We start from the raw sequence: 5582 nt of genomic DNA, 5'->3' as shown, positions 1-5582 counted from the left end.
AACATGTGTCAAATGTCTTAAAGGTAAAATGACATTAGCGAATAAGAAAGGTGCCACTAGGAGCTCTAATTTATTAGAACTCATTCACACTGACATTAGTGGTCCCTACCAAATCGCTGGCATAACAGGACATACTTCATTTATCACTTTCATTGATGATTATTCTCGTTACATGTACTTGTATCTTATTAAGGAGAAATCTGAATCTCTAACAACTTTTAAAGATTATAAGGCTGAAGTTGAAAAGCAATTAGATCGTCAGATTAAAGTTGTGAGATCAGATAGAGGCGGTGAATATTATGGAAGACATACTGATGTGGGTCAAGCTCCTGGTCCATTTTATGAGTTTTGTAAGGGCCAGGGGATTGTGAACCAATACACCATGCCTGGTACACCTCAGCAGAACGGTGTCGCTGAAAGAAGAAACCGTACCCTTATGAACATGGTGCGCAGTATGTTAGCCAACACTAATTTACCATTATCCCTCTAGACTGAAGCGTTAAAGGCAGTTGTTCATATACTTAATAGATTTCCTTCTAAGTCTGTCCGTAAAACTCCTTATGAACTTTGGACAGGAAGGAAACCGAGTCTTAAATATATGAAAGTATGGGGCTGCATTGCTGAAGCAAAACTTTACAATCCTTTCCTAAGGAAACTTGACCCTAAAACAGTTACCTGTTTCTTTATCGGGTATCCTGATAACTCAAAGGGTTATCGTTTCTATTGTCCTTCCCATGTCACCCGTATTGTTGAAACCAAGCGTGCCGCGTTCCTGGAGGATTTCAAGGTCAGTGGGAGCAGTACCAACCCTTACGAAGAATTGCAAGAAGTACAAGACGCGGGGGGGAGAGATTCGTCGCTTACCATTACTCCGATTACTCCTCTTGTACCCAATGCAACTACTGCACCTGAAGCTACTGCACCAACTCCAAATTCACCTCCACAATCAGAACCCATTATACCTCATGACGAAGGCACATCAAACGCTCAAAACCAAGACAACACTGAACCCGATAATCCACTCAGGAGGTCATCTAGGCAAAGAAGGCCTACTAATTGGGATGATTATGTTACCTACCTGACTGAAATGGATCCCGGAAAGCTCAATGATCCTATCTCTTACAATGAAGCCATTAGCAGTGATCAGTCTTCTGAATGGAATAAAGCAATGATTGATGAGCTTGATTCCATGAAGAAAAATGACGTTTGGGATTTGGTAGAATTACCCAACGGAGTCAAACCCGTAGGATGCAAATGGGTGTTCAAAACAAAACTGGATCCGAATGGGAACGTTGAACGCTACAAAGCGAGATTGGTTGCAAAGGGCTACACTCAGAAAGAGGGAATTGATTATCAAGAGACATTTTCACCTGTCTCTCGTAAAGATTCATTAAGGATCGTCATGGCCCTAGTAGCTCATTTCGATTTAGAGCTGCATCAGATGGACGTTAAAACCGCTTTCCTTAACGGAGACTTGGACGAAGATGTTTACATGAAACAACCTGAAGGCTTTAAACCTGAAGGTCAGGAGCATCTAGTCTGTAAGTTGAAGAAATCCATTTACGGGTTAAAACAAGCATCACGTCAGTGGTACCTCAAGTTTGATGAAGTCATAAAGAAACAAGGTTTTATGAAGAATCAAGTGGATCAATGCACCTACCTTAAGATGAGTGGGAGCGACTTTACTATACTTGTTCTTTACGTAGATGATATTCTATTGGCAAGTAATAGTTTAGACATGTTGCATGAGTCGAAGCGGTTACTCTCGGATAACTTCGACATGAAGGATCTCGGAGATGCTTCTTACGTCATTGGCATCGAAATTCACCGAGATAGACACAAAGGGATCTTAGGATTGTCCCAGAAGGCTTACATAGATCGTGTCCTTACACGTTACAACATGCAACAGTGCAAACCCTCCGTCGCTCCAGTAGTTAAAGGAGATGTTTTCGGTTCATTCTAGTGTCCGACAACAGAGGTTGAGAAGGAGCAAATGAGCCAGATACCTTACGCGTCAGTAGTCGGGAGCTTGATGTATGCTCAAGTCTGTACTCGCCCAGATATCGCTTATATTGCTGGAATGCTAGGCCGTTATCAGACTAATCCTGGCCTAGATCACTGGAAAGCAGCTAAGAAGGTACTTCGATATCTGCAAGGGACAAAAGGCTATAAACTGACTTATAGAAGAAGTGATCATTTAGAAGTTGTGGGCTATTCTGATTCTGACTTTGCAAAATGCAAAGATGACAAGAAATCCACTTCGGGCTATATCTTTATGTTAGCAGGCGGCCCTATCTCATGGAAGAGTCATAAACAACAGTTGACCACAACTTCCACAATGATGGCAGAGTATATTGCTGTTTATAACGCAACCTATCATGGAATGTTGCTTAGAAATCTGATCACTGGACTCAAAATTGTTAATTCCATTTCTAGACCATTGAAGCTTTACTGTGATAATTCAGCTGCCGTTAGTTTCTCGAACAGTAACAGTTCGACTGGAGCTGGTTTATATCTCGATACAAAATATCTGTTCGTACGTGAACGAGTTGAGGAAAATAATCTTTGTATCGAGTATATTAGTACTAAAGATATGCTTGCGGATCCGATAACTAAAGGTCTCCCTCCTAAGGTTTACGAAGAACATGTTCGGAATATGGGATTTAGTAAAGACCTTATTTAAGCATATTGTACTAGCTTATGTTTTATGTTAATGAAATTTCCTCAGTTTGATTTTGTATGTCTCTTAGAATATGTTTAACCGGTATAATGGCATATAGACAAATAAAGTTACAAATCAAACAAAGGGCTTATGCGTATTTTGATTATAACGATTAGGTTTTAAATTAAGGCTATAGTATGATTAATGGGGGTCCTGAGTCGCATAATGATTCAACGGCTGTATTTCTCTGCTATAGTACTTGTTTAAGGCTAAAATGAGTGTTAAATCCTGATCAGGCTTATCTAATACTCATAGTAAATGATTACTCGGCTAAGTGGAGAATGTAAGATTAAATATATTATGTATTAATATTTAATCTATAGCCATTATAATCATTTACATTATATAGATCAAAATATATAACAACCTATTAAATAATTAGTTGGTAATTGTTGATGGACCATATTACCCTTATTAACTAATTAGGTTTCCTCCTGGGTGCTTATATAAGGAGACTTATGTGGAGGTTAAGGGGATAGACAGTTACACAATTAAAGATACCCCATAAGCATAACATCATCACGTTCGACCTCCCTCTCCTACGGCCGATATCCTTTTCGGTTTTCTTAGTCACCATCATCAGTCAGCACCCTAAGGAGGAACCAGATCACCTTGACAAAGATGTCGAACTCCATGTCGTCTTCTCTCACTAGATTCTCCACTGCACGGTCTGCGGTGACAGGTATGTTTTCATGTTTTCCATTGTGTTTAGAACAGAACTGAGCCAACAACTATCAATCTAAAAACTTAGAAAATAAATACAAATCTAAAGATAAAATTTATACTTCATATTTTGTGCTTTCAATTGCTTTATGGTGTTTTCCTAGTCAGTCACATGTTCGTAAGAGCCTACATAGTTTACATTAAAATAAAATATAAGTTCTAACTACTTACATGTACAGTGATAAATAAATAGATAATTACACAAGTTAACTTCACTATAGATCAAACCAAGTTAACCCGCTAACACTCATTGCCTTTATAAACTGTTGATGTATTTAGAGGTGTATCAATGCTAATTTTAGATATGCTTAAGTGACACTAAAACAATTATAATTACATGTAAATAAATACATCAATATTTTATATATAAAATATAAAGTACAGAATTGCCCCTTCAATAATTAGCTACTACATCAAGATTATACATATAAAGTATAAAGTACAGAATTCCCCTTCAATAATAAGAAAACTATTATTCAATATTTTGTATGGATAATGGAATTAGCTACGGGCAAGGTACCCAATGCTGCAACATGTCCTTAGTTTGAATTCTTCCAAACTCGAAATCTTTAGTTAAAAAAATCCAATTAAGTTGTAATTTACCTTAACATAACAATCGGGCTTAAACTACCTGAGGCGATTTTTCTGCAACCCGCTTGATATCTACAACAGCTCCCTTCCATTCTTCTACCAACAACATGGCTTCACCCCTATATGAGTAAATGAACTTAATAAGCTATAATAAACATTCAAATTATGTTTTTTATAATCAAGAAATTGAGTGTGACATTAAAGGCCTGGACCAAAGCTTCAATGTGTTCTTCATCAATTTTAAGAATTCCCGTGCAAGCATTTAGGGCATCTATTCTTGTTGAACACAATTAACCTAATTTAATAACCACCAATTTAACCAAAACAAAACAAATTTAAAGTTGTTAAAGAAACCCAAAATAAACAGAGCATAGTATGAAACGACATAGCATTAGAAAAACATATTGTGTTTACTGAAGTGAGAAAGAAAAAAAGTAGGGTTTGAACCAAAAATGAAAGCAGGCAAGAAAGAAAGAAAGGAAGACATTCACCATCACTTCGCGTGTCCTGACTCTGTTTAGCATAAAGAACCGATTTAGAGTTGGTGATAAAGTAAAACAATGATGAAATCGCAAATCAATTGAGAAATTTGTAATTTACCATGAATATAAGAACCCAATATCTATGAGAAATCTTCTGTCGCTACCACCTAACGAAAACAATTAAGCAAACGTTGAAGATAAAATCAAACGGATAATGTTAAAATAGGGTACGAAAGTGTAAGATAAATTCACCTACCGTAAACCCCAAGATTAAATGAAGATGGAGCGGCTGCTTTCTCTGATGTGGGGCATGTAGAAATTAGGGTTTGAAAGAATCATACGGGGAGAAAGAAAACACTGGTAGTCATTGAATAAAAAAACGGGTCGGACCCTAAAGAAGGTTTTGGAGTCCGCGTGTTAACCCAAAGGTAGATGAGAATGAGTGAGAAAACAAATCCCAGATGTCTTGAGGGAAGGACACGTGTCCCATAAAAAGTTTCTTTTATTATATAGAAGATTTCTAACATTCTGAACAATAGTATATTTTTGGAGTTTTAGGTTTTTACCACTAAAGTTTTCATCTCTCCTTTTAAAATGTTTAGTTTGTCACGCGTAGGGATGGGCATGGTATTGGTACCATATCGAACCAATACCAGTAGTGAAAATCGTTAATACTGTGTACTGGTACCGAAATATTTGGTACGGAACCGGTAGTTGAAGTTAAAATTTGGTATTTACCGGTAACGAAAAATTCAGTATGAGAAATTCTGTACCGGTTGATACCATTACCCAGTACGAAATGTTCATCCCTATTCACGCATCTCCAAACCTGATTCTTCATTTAACTTTTAAGAGTTTTTTATTATTAAAATATAGAAGATGGACTTTTTATAGTACTTTTCTCAATAGTAAATAACATAACAACAAATGAAGAAATTAATTGTTAATATTGTCTTAAGGGTTTAGAGTTTTGTAAACAAAATCTTTAACTGTTTATATTTCTAACAAATTAGTTTAAAACTACAGATGGTTATTGGCTTTGCAAATTCGTAATTAATGTGAGG

The 5582-nt window shown here is 36.7% G+C and overlaps 1 long non-coding RNA gene across 2 annotated transcripts; it reads right to left on the bottom strand.

Annotated features, from left to right (window-relative positions):
* Nucleotides 1-3515: 3515 nt before the first annotated feature.
* On the bottom strand, nt 3516-4950 carry LOC110905589. Of its 2 annotated transcripts, none has more exons than XR_004878152.1 (5): nt 4775-4950; nt 4637-4685; nt 4528-4549; nt 4049-4155; nt 3516-3571 (listed from the first exon to the last, which is right to left on the bottom strand). It is a non-coding gene; the product is annotated as an uncharacterized LOC110905589 (long non-coding RNA). The 2 variants fall into 2 exon arrangements; XR_004878153.1 differs by having other exon boundaries at nt 3517-3571; nt 4077-4155.
* Between the last annotated feature and the right edge of the window lie 632 nt (nt 4951-5582).

The sequence above is a fragment of the Helianthus annuus genome, chromosome 14, assembly GCF_002127325.2.
Source record: "Helianthus annuus cultivar XRQ/B chromosome 14, HanXRQr2.0-SUNRISE, whole genome shotgun sequence".
NCBI lineage: Eukaryota > Viridiplantae > Streptophyta > Magnoliopsida > Asterales > Asteraceae > Helianthus > Helianthus annuus.
The sequence above is the reverse complement of the archived record's forward strand: the minus strand, read 5'-3'. Positions and strand labels throughout refer to the sequence as shown.